Here is a 15644-nt window from a genome sequence, read left to right as displayed (position 1 = left end):
TGATGATGATGGTGGTGGTGATGATCATATTGATGGTGGTGATGATGGTGGTGGTGATGATCATATTGATGGTGGTGATGATGGTGGTGGTGGTGGTGATGATCATATTGATGATCATGATGATGATAATGATGTGCCATTGTGCCACCCAGCTGTCAGTATTGCTAATTTATCTTGGCTACAATGTTTATAGATTCTGTTCCCTAAGCTCCATAAACCAATTTGGTCATCATCAACATCTTTGGGAAGAATTTTTCATTTTTCCTCTAGTTGCTCATCATGAATAGTGCCATTTTCCTCCATCTCTTGCTCCAGATGTTCCCACCAGTTGTCATTGTCATGGGAGATGTCCTTCCTGCACAAAGTCCAGACTGGACAATTTCACTCAGGGGTTTTGCACCAGGGGTCAATGAACTTATTTAAAAAAAATTTTGATCAGTGTATTCCAGTATCATTGGTTTCCTTTTTCATCCTACACTTGAAAATTTATGTGTCAATTTTAGGGCATAAATAAGTTCCTTAGTATACTGTCTGCTATAAAGCCAGTCCTATACAAGGCAACCCTTAGATCTAAGCAAATGCCTACGTGTGATTTGAAAGGTAGTTAGAAGACATTACCCTAATCCAGCCTTAAATCAATCTCCTCACCATTTATTGCCATTCATTACCTGAAATTCCCACAGTTAACAACTAATTCCTTTGAATAAATATAGTTTCTTCAGTATTTGAACCTGAAAGAAATATTAGTAAGCATATTCTTTTTTGGAGGGCAGTTGGGGTTAAGTGACTTGCCTAAGGTCACATGGCTAGTTTTTGTGTTAGGTGTCTGAGGCCGGATTTGAACTCAGGTCCTCCTAACTCCAGGGCTGGTGCTCTATTCACTGTACCACCTAGCTGCCCCAGTAGTAAGCATATTCTTTTAAAATGTCATCAGCCTTAGTATAGGGAAAAATATAAAGTTCTTGTCAGTCACTGATGCCTCAGTGTGAGTTATTTTTTTTTTCTCACAGACCTCTACTCTTGGAAAGCTAGCTGAGAACAGAACTGGATTGAATGGGAGGTGTAACTAGAGCATTGTAATTCTATAGGATTAAGACCCAAGGTGAGGGAAGGGAGAAGATGTAAATGTAGTAGGGTGTAGTTGGGTATCTGTGAGAAGGTATCCATAAAAGCCAAAAATTAGTTTCACTAAATTTTCAGTTTTACCTGTGACCAGACCCCCTTTGTGTAATTCATGATGACTAGGTGATTATTGGTTGATAACATAGTCTAGGACAACTGAACAGGGGAGTGATTGCTTTTATGAAAGTTATTGCAACTTGAATTATTCTACAGTTTTACCTGTATAATGGGATTTACACACTGCTATTCTTTCAAACTTCCAGATGTTTGTAGTTTTTTTTTTTTTTACCTAGATCTCTGATTTCATCAGTATGGATAGCTTTGGGATGGACCTCCCTCTATCAGTGCAGTTAGGTCATCATCTTGGAAACTGGAGTTTAGAAAGTTGTCTAAAGCCCTATGAGGTTAGGTGACTTGTCTAGGGTGACTCAGCCGATCTGAATTAGGGGTGTTACTGTAACCCAATTCTTCTTGATACCAAGACTGGCTCTCTATCTGCTAGTTCAAACGAATTCTCCCCCAAATGATTATTGCTAAAGTTTGAAAAAAAACCCCAGAGATTAGAGTAGGATTTCTCAATGTTTTTAGTACCCTTCTCAGAATGATTTTTTTAATGTAGGATTAAAAGGAAATCAATTATATTGAAGTAAAGAGGTATTTATTTCCTACAGATACTTGGTGGTGGTGGTGGTGGGGTGTCTGTCAACCTCAGGTAAACATTAGGAAGACCAAATTCCTTAACGGATGCAAGACTTTTCTTGGTCCTTTGAGGTATTTTAAAGTTTGGGTCCTTCTATCAAGAACCCTTGGATTAGAGGAGTTGTGTTAGAGGGATTGATAGTGCTGCAGAGAACTGAGGGTTGTGTTTGGAGTTAGGTAGTCTGGGTTCAAATCTAACCTTGTTACTTACCACCTCGGTTAACTGGACATTTGCCTAATTTGGGCAAATCACTCTCCCTCACTTACCCTTAAGCTTTTTAATTGCAGATAAAACTAGAATCTATTGCATTCATATTGTAATATATCTATAGGATCCTAGCTGACCAACTAGGGTTTTCATATTTGGGAAAGCAAATATTATGCATGTAAGATAAATACGATAATCTTAGTTGACAAATTTCATGGTATGCCTCCTTTAAGACCATTTGTCTGAGTAGGGCAAAGAGAAAAATGTGTATTTAATTTTCTAACTTTTTACAAAATGAAAAATGGGAAACGTGTTGATTTAACACCAGAAAAATGCACAGCTGATATAAAAAAGAAGACTGTATCTAATTTTGTTAATAAACTATAAATGGTAAACTGACGAAGAGGTTAGATTTCAAAGGATTGGGAACCCATTTTTCGATAGAAATCATATGTTTTTCATTTGGGGGCAGCATAACTCTGTAGTGTCATATTCCAGCTTGAGTACTTCTCAAATTACGGCTCTAAAATAGTCAGATAATGTGAATTTTCTCCCACAGTGCTGTCAGCAAGCTAGGTATATTTAAGTATTTGTGTTGCTGATGTATCCCCTGAAGAGTAACCCTTCAGTGTTGTGATGTCATTCAGGATTTGCAAAGGGAGCTCCCTGGGCCATCACCACTCCCTTCAACCCAGAATTTCAGGGGCCTGGTAATTAATTTCCCAGTCCTTAATGGTGATATTCCAAAGGCAGTATTGTAACCTCCTGGTCAAGAGTTAATCAACAAAGTGCTCACTATATACCAGGCACTGTACTAGGTACTGGGGATAGAAATCCAATCAATGAAATAATTCCTTTTCTTAAAGGGCTTATATTCTCTTAGGGAAGGCGGAAAGGCAACAAGTATCTACTATGTGTGTACAAATATGTGCACACATATAGGTATATATACATGCACTTAGTCTGTATTTAAATTTCCCATTGGTGGCAGTGTGTAGAGAGACATGAAGAAGGGAAGCTATTGGGGAGGACCTGAATGCAGGTGATGGTTGGGTGAGTGGAGGAATAGGTCATATGTGAGAAATGTGGTAGTAGAAATGGCAATATTTGGTAACTGATGGGATATGTGGGGTGAGGAAGAGTGAGGAGGTGAGCATGATGCCAAGATTATGAACACAGGACATTGGAAGGATGGCGGGTCCTTTAATAAAATAGGGAAGTTTGGAAGGGAGGAGGGTTTTGGGGAAAGATTGTGGGTCCAGTTTTGGACATATTGAGTTTGAGATGTTTCTGGGACGTTCAGTTTTGAAATGTCTAGTAGGCAGTTGGTGGTGCTGGACTAAATCAGCATGGGAGTGGTATTGGGGCTAGATACATTGATCTGTGAATTTTCTGCTTAGAGATAATCATTAGAAAGCATGGGAGCTAATGAGGATACCATGAGAGAATGCAGAAAGAGAAGAGAGCTTAGGTTAGTACCTTGAGGTACACCCACAGTTAGGGACATGGTATGGATAATGAGCCAGCAAATAATATGGAAGATGGTCAGGCATGGAGGAGGAGAATGAAGAGATAATGTCATAAAAACCCATAGAGGAGAAAACATCCAGGAGGAGAGGGCGATCAACTGTGCCAAATGCAGCAGATAGATCCAGAAGGGTAAAGACTGAAAAAAGACCATTAGATTTGGCAATTAACTCTGGAAGACCTGGGTTCAAGTCTGATCTCTGATATACTACTCTCTCCTCATCTGCCCACTAGTACTAAGACTCTAAGTTGTGAAGAGGTCACTGATTTACACTGGGAGAGATAGGTTCCTCTTCTCTGGGTTTCACCAGAGAGGTAAGTTGTCCCATTGGCCCACCCCAATGAAGTCACAGGTACCAATGAAATCATAGTTTTGGTTTAAAAAATGGAGTAGCTATCCAGCCATGAGCTTGTTTGATGTGTTGCCATTCCAGAGCTGGTTTATTTTGGATGGTTTCTTATTCAGTGTTTTCAGATTTGTAATTTCGTCAATGTGAGCACTCACCCCATCAATGCATATTGTACACACATCCTTACATGTCCTGGTGGCAGATGCTTTATAATGTGGTGACCAAAAAAAAATTCTTCACCTGGTATTCTAGCCTCATGTGATGCCTCTTTCTGAGTTTAGGTTGCCTGATTCTTGCAGGAGAGGCAAAATCTGTTTCTTGCCTTAAGTCTTTCTAACTTAGTAAAGTTTAGGGAATCCTATAGGCAGCTAGGTGGTGCAGTGGATAGAGTGCCAGGCCTGGAGTCAGGAAGACTCACCTTCCCTGAGTTCAAATCTGGCTTTAGATACTAAGCTCTGTGACCTTGGGCAAGTCACTTCACTCTGTTTACCTTAGTTTCCTCATCTGTAAAATGAGCTGGAGAAGGAAATGGCAAACCAGTCCAGTATCTCTGCCAAGAAAACCCCAAATGGGGTCTCAAAAAGTTGGACATGACTGACAAACAACTGAACAACAAAAGAGTTTGTATGGTATCCTATAGGCCAGTGGCATGAAATTAAAATAGAAAGGGGCCACTAAGCAATACATTAGGATCCCTGAAGGTCAAATATTGACTTAGAAATCACCTATTAGCATCATCTATGTTCTATTGTATCTTTTGGTTTATTATTTATTTGTAGCATTCTTTCTTTTTAAATTTTGAGTTCCAAATTCTCTCCCTCTCTTTTAGTCCTCCCTTACCTACTGGGAAGACAAACCATATGATAACAACCATATATGTGAAATCATGAAAAACATATATTTATATTAGCCATTTTGCAAAAAGAGCAAGAAAAAGAAAGTGAGAAAAATATGCTTCAATTTGCACTCAGAGTTAATTAGGTTTCTTTATGGATAGTGGTAGATAGCATCATTCATCACGGGTCCTTCGTCATTGTCTTGGATCATTGTATTGATCAGAGTAGCTAAGTCTTTCATAGTTGATCATCTTTACAATATTTCTATTACTGTGTACAGTGATCTCCTGGATCTGCTTACTTCACTGCATCAGTTCATAAAAGTCTTCCCAGATTTTTCTCAAACCATCCCCCTTGTCATTTCTCATAGCACAATAGTACCCCATCACAATCATATACTTGTTCAATTGATTACTCAGTTGATGGGTCAGTTGTATTTTTATTCATTTTTTTTAAATATTTCTGGTTCTGGCTGCACTAGGGGTGTCCATCCTAGTACGTTTGACATCTCTGTTGTAGGCAATAGGAAGACATTGAATGATGTCATTGATCCAAAGGATGAACAAAAGAGGGGTAGTAATGCTTGTGCAACCTACCTTGCAGAAGGATTGTGAGGATATGTAACCACATTCAGGGCATATTTGATCAAAATATCAGAAGAGAACACATAGGCTTTCACAGGATCATTCTCTGTAGCCAACCACATCTTTATATTTACATAAATGGTTGAGAATTGTAGAGATATAAAATGATGAAATTTCACCATTTCTATCCCCACCCAAGCCCACCATAGTGTTGTTCCCCAGATTCTTCAGTCCACACTCTTTTGTTCCAGTCCCCATCTCTATCCTACAACTTGGCTCTTGCCTTGGGACCTTGGGTTCCACCATTTATATCTCCACCCAAACCCACCAGCCACAGTTGTCCCTACCGTTCTCCCATCCTGCAACCTCCTGTAGCCCCTCCTCCTTCTAATTCACCTGGGGACAATAATAAAATCAACCCTTTCATTCTTGGGAAGGATGCATCAACCAGTTCGTTGTTCCATGTTTTTACTCTCTGTGCCTTCCATTACCAAAACACCAGCTCCCCGGCTACCACTCTTCCAGATGTTTTGTCTCCTCCTATGTGAATATAAACATCTTGAGGGCAGGTATAATTTTCTTTTTGTATGTGTGTCCCCAGTTCTTAGGACAATGCCTGGCTTATAACAAATGCTTTTTCACTGACCTGTCCATTTTTTTTTGCTATGTTTGTTTTTTGTCAATATTCCTATCTACCTCCTCCCTGTACACCTGAAAAAAAGCATTGAATGCAGCCTTAATTGCTCTCCTCCAACAAATTGCCTCCTCTGCTTTAAATTTGATTCGGCAAATACTTATTAAGTGCTTGCTATTTCCAAATCTACATGTCTGGCCCTCATCCCATATCCAACTGCCTGTAGGCCACATCTCACTAACTTCTCAAACTCAACTTATCCAAAATGGAACTCATCATCTTTCCTCCCTAGACCTACTCCTCCTTCTAACATTCCCAGGAGCACAGGGTCACATATTTTCAGAATTAGAAAGGATCTCAGATGCCATGTAGTCTAAGCCATATGTCCAAAAGAATCCCTTTCACAACATATCCAAGAAGTGGTCACCCACCTTTGGTTGAAGACATTCAGTGAGTGGGAGCCCCCTGCCTTCTGAAGCAGCCCATTTTCCTTCTGGGATAGCTCTTATCGGTATGAAGTTTTTCCTTTCATGTAACCTAAATCTGTGTCTTTGCATATTTCATCCTTTCTCTGTTTCTGTCAAAGATAACACCATTCTTTCAGCCATACAGGTTGGAAACCTTGGAGGCATCCTTGAATCTTCCCACTCATTTTGTCTCTACGATCAATTAGTTGCTCATTCTGATCGATTTTCCCTTGTTAATAACTGTCACGTCTCCTCGCTTCTGTCAGTTTATATCATGACCACCCTAGATGAGTACAGGCCCTCTAACCTCTTATCTGTACTATTTAAAATTTCCTAATTGGTCTCTTTCTACTCTTATACATACTTGTAATGTAATACCAAGCAAAGGCAACTTCCCAGGTTCAAAATACCAGCATAGGTGCTCTCTATTTTTATTCAGTAACAAACCCAGAACAGAGAAGATCAAAACATGACATCATTCAAAATACAGCATTTACTAAGTGTGATTAAATCATCTCCAAGGCCTACCCCACCCCAGGACTTTCCAATCATTCAATCAATTACAAAGTCTCTGTTCCAAATACTTCTCCACCCCTAGGCTATACCTTAATTAAGTCCACCACAAAGCCCCTCTTCTCAAATGGAGATTAGTTTCCAAACATAAGTAAAATACATTCATTTGCTCAACCATAGAACACAAAAAGGTCAAAAGTTCCCCACCCCTGGATCACAATTGAATCTACCCCAGAGTTACATCAAGTTTAAACACAGCACTTAATACCGAAATGGAGGTCTTTTCTTCATCTTGACACGAGGCAAGTTCTCAGCAATCTTAGTTCCTGGAGAGACAAGGCTTAGCAAGGCCATAAGATACATTGCCAGTCCCTTCATGAATTTATCCTCTGTCTGTAGAACAGTCCTAGAACCCCTGAACACATTAGCAAAGCCCTCTCCCAGGATTTCTGTAAACATACAACAAGAAAATCCTTCTTCAGGGCTTCTGAACCAACAGAAAGGCTCCCAGACCCCTGCAACAACAGCACTGTCCTTCACCAGTGGACAGTATTCATTCTGTCTGCAGGACAGTCTCCAGACCCCTGCAACAACAGTACTGTCCCTCACCAGTGGACAGTATTCACCTGTCTGTAGAACAGTCCTAGAACCCCTGAACACATTAGCAAAGCCCTCTCCCAGGATTTCTGTAAACATACAACAAGAAAATCCTTCTTCAGGGCTTCTGAACCAACAGAAAGGCTCCCAGACCCCTGCAACAACAGTACTGTCCCTCACCAGTGGACAGTATTCACTCTCAGTACTGTCCCTCACCAGTGGACAGTATTCACTCTCTGTCTGCAGGACAGTCTCAGGCCTTCTTAACCAAATGCCAGGTTCCAGGACTTCTTCAACAGGACAGTCTTTCACCAGTGGACAAATCTGGCAAAATAACATCAAAACAGACAGACAAAGTACCAGCAAAACAGCCATGTCTCCTCAGTCCTTGGCAGCTCAGGGGGCAGGTCTCAAAAGTCCAGGGCAATTCAAAGCGGCCACCAGCAATTCTCTTAGTCTCTCTCCACGAGGTGCAGCTTCCAAAAAAGAACTTCTGCCTCTCTCTTGTCTCTCCAAATCTACATCACCAGCTCCTCCCAGTCAGGACTTTCTTTTCACATCAAAAAGTCCATCCCACAGGTGGGATTAACAAGCTCTGGGTTTTAATACAATCAATTTGAAAACCAAGCCAATACAGGGGAATCTTTAATTGCCATTACTATCACAATACTTTACATAGCTGTCATAGCACTCTCCTAAGAACTCAAGAGGGCAGGTAGGGGATGCCATTGTGCACAGAGTGCTGGGTCTGTAGTCAGGAAGACTTGTCTTCATGAGTTTAAATCCAGCCTCAGACACTTACTTACTGTGTGACCCTAGGCAAGGCACTTTACCATGTTTTACTCAGTTTCCCCATCTGTAAAGTGATCTGGAGAAGGAAATGGGAAACTATTCCAGTGTTTCTGCCAAGAAAACCCCAAATGGGGTCATAGAGTCAGACATGACTGAAATGATTCAACAAAAACAAGAGGAACTCAAGAAGCTTCTGTGACCCCATTGCCCTTAGAATAAGATACAAACCTTGTCCTTTAGACCTGGCCCCAGCCTGTTTTTGTAGGCTCATTGCATTATTATTCACCCTCAGCTGCTCTACCTTACAATCAGATGGACCTATCTGATTAACAATAATAGCTAATGTTTGTAGAATGCTTACTATGTGCCAGGTAGTTTCCAATCATAGTCTCATTTGATTCCCCACAACAACTCTGGGAGGTAGATGCTCTTATAGATGAGGAAACTGAGGCAAACAAGGGTTAAATGACTTGCCTGGGGTCACACAGCTAATAAATGCCTGAGGCTAGATTTGAACTTAGGTCTATCCTGACTGAGTCCAGTGCTCTATCCACCGGGCCACCCAGCGGCTTCATTTTATATCCCCTCTTGTTGTACTCATTGTTCCATCTCCTGCCTCCACATCTTTGAACAGGTTGTCTCCTATGCCCGAAATACTCTCTCCCTTTTCTTCTTGGCACTCATTGTTTCCTTAAAGACCTGACACAAATGCCATCTCTTTTAAGTGATCTTTTATGATTCCCCCAATTATTCATCCCACCCAAACAAATAATTGCATCTTGTATATACTTATCTATGAAGACAGCATTAAATCAAATCAATTAAAACATAAACTTCTCAAGGGCAAATTTTTTTTTCTATCCCCATAGCGCCTGGCACAGAAATGCTTGTCCATTCATTGCCAGTCACTATACTGGGTGCTGAAGAAACGATACTAAAATGGAACACTTCCTGCTTTCAAGAGTATTTGTTCTCCTAGAAGAAAACAATATGTAGCTGAATGAATGAACAAATGAATAAAAAAAAATTATTGTGTGCTTGTGAAATGCCAAGTGTTATGGTAAGCATCAGGATATGAACAGAAAAACAACACAGCCCCTGGTCTCTAAGAGATCCTATTCTGATTGAGAGAGACAGCTCATATAGGAGAGTTCAGGTTCAGGGCAGGTGTAGTGGCCTAGTGATCCTTTGGATACAGTGGTAAGGCAGATGGTAAAACCCAATGGCCTGCCGTCTTGCTAGAAGTACTGTAATTGGTTACTTCTTTGCTTATCAAAATGGTGTGAATGACCACAACTACTCTGCATCTGGGAAAGCTGGGAAGGTCCAATCAATGACCTTTGGGAAGGGGAAAATGGGTTTAAGGGTCAGTGGAGCAGAACCCCTGGGTTCTCCTTCAGGGGTGAGAATGGAGCTGGGGAAGAGCCAGCATCCAGTAAGGATTGGGGAAATTGGTACCCCACAAAGATTGGGGGTGGAAGGATCCCTACCCATCATAAAGATAGGAGGGGTGATAACAATCTAATTATCATAGATCTCTGAGAAGAACACAAGTCAAAAAACCTGAACACGATGATACAAGAAAACTGTTCAGAACTTTATACCATCAAATACAATGAGTTACTTAGTTGAATTTTTTGGGAAGAAACTGGTCATTAAGACATTCAAATGGTTAATACCACTACTGTCTACCAGCATGGCCTATGGCTCTATATAATGACCTTGGTTGATACTTTTTTCTTATTTTTCCAATGCCCCGAGCTACTCTGGATGTACCGGAATGACTCATCTTGTCTTCTTCCTCTCATCAATCTGATACCTAAGTTCTCTACATGGTTTTGAATGGCAAAGCACTTGTTGGTCAATCATTTCAGTCATGTCTGACTCTTCCTGACCCCATTTGGGGTTTCCTTGGCAAAGAGTAGTCTGCCATTTCCTTCTCTAGCTCATTTTACAGATGAGGAAACCAAGGCAAGCAGAGTTAAATGACTTGCCTGGGGTCACACAACTAGTAAATGCCTGAGGCTAGATCTGAACTAATGAAGATGATGCTGTCTAATTCCAAGCCTAGTTCTCTATCCCCTGTTCCAGTAAGTAATCTATTTCATTTGCAACGTTAGATTCTAATCAGAACCTTATTCCTTGCTGCTCACTGGGGGTGAACCCCCCCCTACTCCATCCCATTCTCTTAGTGAGTCAGGGTGTTCCAAGATCATACAGGATTATTTGACATACAGATACAACCATAGAAATGACTTTTCTTAAATGACTTTGCTTTCTCTGGCCATAATATAAAGTAAGGCAATAAAACAGAAAGACAGCATTATCCTTGTCAAAAATTCTCTTCACTTAGGATATCCTGCATAAGGAAAAGGAATTCCCTAGTAGATGGAAAGTTTTTCTACATCTACAAGTTCCTTGTAGATGACATTATGCTGATCGTGTTTGTGGTTTAAAAATCAGGGTCTTCACCATTTTTTTGTGCTCTAAATACATAAAATAAAACACATAGAATTTCAAAAGAAACCAAAGACTAGTGGAAATAAAGATGTATTTTTTTTTCTCTTCCAAGATGACAGATTCCCTGAAATCTGTCCATAGACCCTTGGGCTTGTGGACTCTAGTTAAGAAACTCTGGATGAGATAATTTCAAAGTTCCCTTCCACCTTTAAATTTATGAATATGTGTACTTTATAGAATGTAATGTGTTATACAGATATTAGGTATTGTCAACCAGTCTGGTAACCTTGTCAAAAAAAAAGAATTAGTTTAGCATATCAAGACTTCATACCCTTATAGTGATCACATTTTCTCTAAGTGCTCAAAAATGCCCACTTATATAATATGTAATAGAAAATTAAAAAAATTATATGTACTAGCATTTTTGCCATGAATCAATATTAAGTTGAAAAGTAGGACATTTGTATGTCACCAACAATGAGATATCTCTCCTGTTCTCAGTGAGTCTTCTTAGATCTTGAACAGCAAACAGTTCATCAGTCATACCCACAAATCCCTTCATTTTCCACGGATGGAATTCAAAAATGGCCAGATGAACTGAAATCAGTGGAGACAGGAAGTATTCTCTTGCCATCTCCTTACCTGGGCTTCAATTCCTTTCTAACTGTTTTTTTTACGCTGCTCCCCTACCCCCAGAAGTTTATTCTCCTTTGTAAAGAATAGAAATGGAAAACAGGAGTTGAATGCCTCCACTTTCTTTCCCATCTATCCATCTCTGTGCTACCCTAAATAGTGGTCCTTTCTGTTCCTTACATCCTCCCATGGTGTGAACAGCTAAAAATAAAAATAATAAAAGCCCTTTTAGTTATCCTTGGCATTTATTGTAAGCCTTTCTTTCAGAGATTTAGCCTTTCTAACATTTTTATAGGATTGTACCCTTTGTCCCTATTCATCTTAAGATACTTGTCCTTGCCATTGTTTTCTGTAGGTCTTTAAAAAACAAACAAAATCCATGAGTTTATCAGTGACTTCCATATGCAACTACATCCGGCTGTTTAGGGAGGCACATTTCTCGTTTTTTTCCTAATTGGAAATATTTTTTGGCCCTTTTTCTTGAAGTATATGTTCCCAACCATCTTTTTCAAAAAGTTAAGCATTTAAAAATATAACTATGCTTAAGCTTTACAAAATTGCATAGTCTGACAATGAAATTTTTTTGTGGCAGCCACTGCTATTCAGATCAATGGAAACTGTTTTGTAAGACAAATTGTGACAATTAGTAGAAGAGTTGGTCACATTGGTGATGGGAAGAACAATTAGCAAATCTGTGAAGAGAGCTAGCTCTGTTTATATTTATTTAAAGGATATTTGCCTGCTAAAAAGACCCTATGTGTTGCTTCAACACATTAAAAATTGGTCTGAGGCGGGATTTGTGCAAGAATATAAAATTCAGGCATTCCTCTATTTCCTCTCATCCACTAATGGCTTTAATCATAGATCACAGGAGGATCAGTCATTGTATTTCCCACTTTGTGGAAGTGTCAGTATTGAATTGGGTGAGATAGACCATCTTTCTTAAAACAGAGAAATGCAAACAAGATCTTGGTTTGTGAATTTGGTAATTTTTGTTCTTTACCCTGGACATTTTCTACTGTTCTCAAGAGAAATCCCCAGATATCAACCCTTAAAGTGTGAAGTGTTTTTTCCCTGTTAATTTTCTAGATATCCTAAAGTTACCAATTCAAAGGTATATACCTTTATGGTGACTTTTATACGGGCTGTGGATTTTTGATCTACTGACTGTATTAAATCCAGATAATTAATTAGCAAGAGAAACTATTTATGAAGCACTTTATTATGTGGCAGGCACTGGGAAGATAGCTAAATTCTGATTAGAGCAAATAATGAATCCTCTGAAAAAGACGCATATGTCTGAATTTTCACTATTCAAAGTTAAAATTATGTAAAATATAAAATGAGGTAGTTAGGTAGTGCAGTGGTTAGAGTATACTGGGTTTGGAATCAGGAAGACTCATCTTCATGTGTTCAAATCTGTACTCAGTTAACTTAACCCTGTTTGCCTCCATTTCCTCATCTGTAAAATGAGCTAGAGAAGAAAATAGCAAACCACTCCAGTATCTCTGTCAAGAAAACCCCAAATGGGATCATAGTTGGACACAATCGAACAACAATGACAAATATGGTAATTGGGTCTAACCCAATGTAAATATGCAAAGTGAATTCAAATAATGCAACCATTTCAGGAGAATTCATTGTTGACAACAAATGGAGACCTAGCTATAAATGATAGCAAGATAGTATCTGCCCTCAAGGAGTTTACATTTTAATGGGAGAAGAGGATGCTTATTAGGGCTGGAGAGGTGGGGAATACCTAGCAGCATGGTTTGGAAATGGTGCCTTGGAAATGACTTGGGAACCTGGTTTCAAGCAAGATGAAGAGAAAACTCATTCACAAGAGCCTGGAACTACAGAACAAAATATTTGCAATGAAGACCAGGTTTGAATCCAGTGCAATAGACAACACAGGTTGAAAGGATTTTTAAAAAATTAGTGCTGTTTGTTAATTGCTAACTTAGAGCATCAGACAATAGTGACTGAATTAATTTTAGTTTGTATGGAAGAAATATTTTTTTCTCTGTTTAGTATTTAGATGCTAAATACCCTGCATTTGAGCCCAATGTTAATAAGAAAGGAGACATTTCTAGAAAAGATTGCTCAAAAAACTTTGAAGCAAAGATATATTTTCGAAGCATAATAGCACACTTTGTTGGAAAGGCATAGATCTCCTTCCCTTCTTCAGCAGCCAAATCTTGATGGTGGGAATGAAATTAGCACTGAAAGTATTAAAATATTGATAACAATCATTCCATGTCCAGGCTTTGCCAATTAATAATTAATTTTACCTTGAAGGTAAGTGTGAGAGTCAGACTTTGTTTTTTTTCTTAATGCTTTCACTCTGCAAGATGTTTGACTTTCTCCCCAATGTTATCAAGTCTCTAGCAAATAACTCACATTTTATGTGGTTAGTGGCTGGAATTTATTTTGTGTGGCTTCATAAAATGAGAAAAAAGATTATGTTGTGAAAGGTTTACAGAAGGAGTGAGTTAGTGATCTCTCCGGCTGATTTATATGGAGTATCAATAGATTCTTACTGTGTTATTTCCTATTGTGTACTTTCCATAGAGTCACTCTGGCTTTTAAATTTTTTAAAGGGACATTTCCAAAAGCACAGAGCAACCATATTTACCTTGTGTATGCTAACAATTACGAAAGTAGTCCACATGTGCCAGAAATTGGTTGTTTTCTCACTGAAATAGAAAAGATTTCTTGGCTTTTATTTGGCGAACTGCTCAGTCTTAGGCAGAGTCTTTCCCAATACTCTCCTGCTTCTGGTATGCAGTGAACAAAATGTCCCTCTCTTAGCCTGATGGGATTTGGGAGTTAGTGGAGCTTGTGTTAGGCAAGGATTGATCTTGCTGAAAACAGCTGGTATCAACACATGCCTTAATGAGTTTTTACTTCTAACAGCTGTCCATTTGTTCAGGGTTCCTTTTTGCGTTGGGGTGCTTTAGGGATTCCTATTTTAATAAACAATCTGTTTAGAAGACAAATGCAGGCTTTCACCAAGCAGGGTTTCTTTAGCATGACTGTGATTATCCAAAGAAAATTGCTTACTTTATTTCCCCAAATTAAACAAGATATTTGCAGTCTTCAGACTTCACAGTTAGCTGTCTTCCCTTTCCAAAAGATGAGTCCTTTCCCTTTTAAGCTCTAACTGTTGTAAATACATAGCTTTGATGTTCCAATGGCCCCCTTTGGTTTTGAAAAACACCTCTGACCATGCTGTGCTTTAGAAATGTCTTGGTAAATGGCACAGGGAACAGAGCACTGGGCCTGGAATCAACCTGAGTTCAAATTCAGTCTCAGACACATATTAGCTGTGTGACCCTGGGCAAGTCACTTACCCTCTGCCTTTATCCCTACTTTTTTGACCATTCCACTTCTCATTCTCCTCTTTCTCCTTAGGGGTCTCAGGGGTGTGGAGGCAGGGGGGAGGAATCTCTACATGTTCTTGGTGATCTCATCCACTATCAGGGCTTCAATAATGACTTCTATGCAAGTGTGTACGTAGGTAGACCCCAAAACTGTACCCAGAATTCAAGTCTATTGTTTATCTCTGCCTGGATATCATGCTCACACCTCAAGTTCAACTGGTCTAAAACTGTACTTCTCTTACTCCCAAATCTTTCTCCTCTTCTTGGTTTCTCTATTTTTATTGATCATAGCATCATCCTGATCGTGCCAGTGACCCCAGCTCAAGGGTCATTGGAGTTATTTTTGACTCTTCCCTCTCTTTTCCTCACCCTTCATTGACCAGTTGTCATTCCATCTTGGCAATATCTTTCAATTCTCTTTCAATTTCAATCTCTCTCCTTTCCATTCCTACTAGAACCACCAAGTATAAGCCCTTATTGTTGTCATTAGACAGTTTCAGTCATGTCTGACTATGTGACCCTGCTTGGGGTTTCTGGTCAGAGACACTGGAGTGGTTTTCAATTTCCTTCTCCAGCTTATTTTACAGATGAAGAAACTGGGCAAACATGGTTAAGTGACTTGCCCAGGGTCACACAGATTTGAACTCAGGAAGAAGAGTCTTACTGACTCTGGGCCTGGTGCTCTATTCACCATGACACCTAGCTATCAAATCCTCATTAATCCTGCCTTGATCTATTTGAAACAACCTCTTAAACAGTCTCTATGGTTTAATTCTTTATTAATGCCCAAGAGAGACTATGGAAGGATCTCTGTAGTCCCCTAAGCCAGACTACTTTTA

The 15644-nt window shown here is 39.5% G+C and overlaps 2 long non-coding RNA genes across 2 annotated transcripts in view; one reads left to right on the top strand and one right to left on the bottom strand.

Annotated features, from left to right (window-relative positions):
- The window catches only part of LOC138159258 (uncharacterized), a 1259001-nt gene that overhangs the window by 241410 nt on the left and 1001947 nt on the right, over window positions 1–15644 (top strand). The window lies entirely within an intron of this gene.
- Window positions 6856–8196, bottom strand: LOC138159569 (uncharacterized). The gene is made up of 2 exons (XR_011167909.1): window positions 7735–8196; window positions 6856–7566 (listed from the first exon to the last, which is right to left on the bottom strand). It is a non-coding gene; the product is annotated as an uncharacterized lncRNA (long non-coding RNA).

This window comes from Petaurus breviceps, unplaced genomic scaffold, assembly GCF_028583685.1.
Source record: "Petaurus breviceps papuanus isolate PSGF00001 unplaced genomic scaffold, PetGlider_PUasm1.0 176, whole genome shotgun sequence".
Lineage (NCBI taxonomy): Eukaryota > Metazoa > Chordata > Mammalia > Diprotodontia > Petauridae > Petaurus > Petaurus breviceps.
This window is presented reverse-complemented; position numbering and strand designations above follow the sequence as displayed.